This window comes from Opisthocomus hoazin, chromosome 10 (assembly GCF_030867145.1).
Source record: "Opisthocomus hoazin isolate bOpiHoa1 chromosome 10, bOpiHoa1.hap1, whole genome shotgun sequence".
Classification (NCBI taxonomy): Eukaryota; Metazoa; Chordata; class Aves; order Opisthocomiformes; family Opisthocomidae; genus Opisthocomus; species Opisthocomus hoazin.
Window position 1 is genome coordinate 28,001,305 of NC_134423.1, and position 3,741 is coordinate 28,005,045.

Here is a 3,741-nt window from a genome sequence, read left to right on the forward strand (position 1 = left end):
ATTTATCTTCCTTCCCTCTCCCCCCATCTCTGAAGTATTTTCTTCAAAATCCCAAGACACTCACCCAGTGTGTCAAAGAATGAATTGTGTTCCTGGTGGACTATGGGTCATTTTTCATCATATCCAGTGTGGCAATGCAGGGCAGATGCTTAGTGATTCGAGTTACAGTTCAGACAACACTAATCAGTCTGCTCTGTGAAGAAACTCCCGGTCTTTCAAAACAATCACATGGTTTCCACCAGCAGATGATATCGCAACAGGAGTATGTGTTTTTGGATTTCTTCACACTATGACACTGCTGGAAAAACAAACACTTCATGACCTCAGGATAAAGAAGGGAGGGAACTAAAAAAACCTCCAATAAACAAACGACAATCCTCCTCCCGTATGCTTTAGGAGTCTCCTTCCCCTGCTCCCTTTCTCACTTTCAGTATTTGCAGCTGGATCTGCGCACGTCTCTGGTGAGCTCAGAGGTCGCAGCACCAGGCAAGCAGCTTGGTAAAGCCTCATTTGCAGCCTGAATACCGATCCAGGTCTCAGCAGACATGAAAACCATTGCCCAGGATGACCACTGACCCTGCTAACGGGCTGCTTTCCGTACGCCGCAGGAAAAAAAAGAGACCAGCTCTACTACTGCAAGGTATCTACAAAGCCAGAAGCAGCCTTCCTGTTCCTTCTTACTGGCACCAAACAAGACGGAGGTATATTAAATGTGGCTTTTTTTTTTCTTCTCCAGAGAGGAGACACTGCCTAGCAGAAGCAGCAGCTTCTCAGCAAAGCAGCTCTCAAGGGCTCTCATCCAAGCTGCGTTGCTCTGACCGCATTTTGCCAACACCGCTGAGAAGCTTCGAGCCAGTGCCAAAAGGTTACAGCACTTTCTATGCCTTGCATGAATTTTTCACAGCACTGCACCAGTCCAGATAGCTCAGATAGCTCCAGCTTTCATTCAAGAGAGCTGGCTCACCAGCCACCCCCCCAAAAAGCCAGCAAAGACATAAACTTCCACGCTGTTCCTGGGAGTCCCACAGCTATGGGTTTATCACATGGAAGCAGAACAGCGTTCTGGCTTGTTTATGGCTTCATAGGCAAAGACCAGACCCAGAGACAGGACAGGAGTAAGGAGTGAAAATCGGTGGAAGATCCCGAGAGAAGTACATGTCCTGATCTGGAGCAGTTGACTCCCACCCATCCTATAGCACAGCACGGTGGCAAGGCAGTGTCACTTAGCAATTTTTAGATGGCATTTAAGACAGTCTCTCCCTACAGGATAAATGGGATTTTGCGTTCTAGAAATATGTTGGCGAAATGTTCCTGACAGTTTATCTCCTGTTCTCAGTGTAGGAAGATGTCGTAGGCTAATTTCCTGACAACGCACTCTAAAACAGACCAGGAAACCAGCAGATTTCTCCTTTCAGTTGTATCTGTAGGAAAGGGATTTCTTTGTTTCACTCACTGTGTTTTCCTGTGCCACTGTTTTAGAAACCCAGGCACCTAGTCCTGTAGACACTGTTGACACCAGAAGACTTAAATGCTTCAGAAATCTTGTGCTTTTGTACTCACAGGGAGCTATGTTCCTGAGTCACCTTTGGGGCATTTACCCACGATTAGTGAGCCCTTGCTGGAATACTGGAAGCACATCTTGACCTGGACACTGGGACCAAATGGAACTGGCAGGAAGAGAAGGAAAGGGAACTGGTGCATGGAGCACATGGAGTATCGGAGCCGGGAATGCAACCCAGTAGGCAGACGTAATCGGTGCAGGAAAAAGCAGAGAGGGACGAGGAGAGAAAACACAGCCCTGCACACTCTTACACACAAATGTAATCCTTGCTTGCCTGAGAAAATGATTTAATCTTGCAAACCATATGAGGATTCAAAGTAGGTTTCCAAGCTTTCCTCTATATAGAGTTATTAAGACGTAGCATTATTTTCCACATTGTACTGGGACTATCATGCGTTTTCCCAAAGCATTCAGGACTATCAATAAAATGCTGGATTCAAAAGCATGGAAACAATCCACTTTGGTTTTTCCTTTCCATAGATGCCCAGTGCTCTGACCTTAGTAAATGACCTAGATTCCTTGGAGAAGAAATTTAATCACTCGCAGGGAGCCCATGCTGCACAGATCACAATATTTGTTCTCTGATCCAGTCACAAAGACGTCATCAAGCTTACAGCACGCCGACTTCTCATGACTAATCTGCACAGAAATATCATCCAGGAAGCTCTTTACAGAGAACAGGAACGTGCAAATACTATGCTCAGGTTTTCAGCTAAATGGGCATGTGACGCTGTGTTTTAATTTTATGTTAAATGTCCTAGCCAGAAATCTCATGTGGCAGCTGGTTCTGAGAATTCTGTAATATGATAATTAAATGTCTGCCTATAAACAAAAGTGTTTGTATTACAAGTGCTTTCCCATGGCATTTAACTATGCAGCATGAATCAGAGGCAGGCACAGAAGCAGTTTTTCTTGGGTCTAAGCAAGTCTCCCACTGTATCCCAAGAGATGTAGAATGGCAATGTATGATCTTTCCCCAGCACTGTAGCTCAGCACAAACCTAGCAATAAAATTGATTAGGTATCTTACATTTATACAGTATATGTATCTTTTATTCCAAAGAATTCTCAAAGCTACTTACTAACTACATATCTATCTCGGCATTTGAGATTGCTCCTATGTCATGGGTCGATTGCAACAGCAAAGTCTCATATAGATTTTGCAGAGTCTCTGGCTCTTCTTTTGGAAAGAAATGTAAAGACTGGTACCAAAACCTCTGGCAGGAGGAAAAAATTCCTGTGCCGTTAAATCCAGCCACTTCTGGAAGACAGCTGTGTACAGAAACACAGGAGCCCGGGACAGATCATGAGAAAAAGTGCCACAGCCAGCTGGAAGCACATGTTGAATTTGGGTAGCTGGGATATTACCTCCAAGGAGACGTCCACACTACAGGCTTGGTCCAAGAAGAGCTCCTCGCTTTCCTAATACACACCAGCCAAAGGCTTGCACAGCAATCTACCAGCAATTTTTCATTACGTAGGTATTGAAAGGTTGGGATAAACCTGACAGCAAAAAGCAATAATACAGGGACTCTGGCTGCCAGCTCTGACAGCGTCTTTGCTCTATTATTTCCACAGACTTTCCAATTTGGATGCAGCTCACAGCCACTGTGGGCTGGACACTACTCTCAGGCTAATAAACCCTCCCCAAATCAACAGAGCAGTGCAGAGGATCCGAACGGCTCCTTGCCATTCCCCCTCCTAGCCGGCTGATCTGCTGCTGAGCCTGAGCTGACCCAGACAAGCAATGCACTTGTGCTCACGTAACCTCGCATGTGAGCTAAAGACCTCTGACAGATAGTAGCGTACTGACCGCACATAACTCTAATAACCACAGGCCTGACTCGGATCTATCGACACCGACCTCACCCCAGTGTAGTGCCACTGATTTCTGCTGAAATACTGCCAAGGTTAGACTGTTTCAGGAGAGTCCAGATGTAAGTTTGCCTACTGAAGGCAGGACTGCATTTTAAGTGAGAACAGATTTAATTAGTGCTATTTGAACGTGATGAGTTGAAGAATTAGGAAAGGGGGGAAATAAAGAAAGACAGAGCTCCAACAACCATAAATTTTAATCTCCCCACTGCAAGCTTAAAAAATGCGGGAGAGTTGAGGAAGGGAAGAGAAATTACCAAAGGGAAATAATGTCTCTCCTAACAAGATAATGCAGGGTTTGGGAAA

At 45.1% G+C, this 3,741-nt stretch overlaps 1 long non-coding RNA gene across 1 annotated transcript; it reads left to right on the top strand.

The window, feature by feature from the left end:
• The first annotated feature begins 418 nt into the window (after window positions 1-418).
• Window positions 419-2,561, top strand: LOC142362588 (uncharacterized). Its single transcript, XR_012765177.1, has 3 exons — window positions 419-640; window positions 737-865; window positions 1,563-2,561. It is a non-coding gene; the product is annotated as an uncharacterized LOC142362588 (long non-coding RNA).
• The last annotated feature ends 1,180 nt before the right edge of the window (window positions 2,562-3,741 follow it).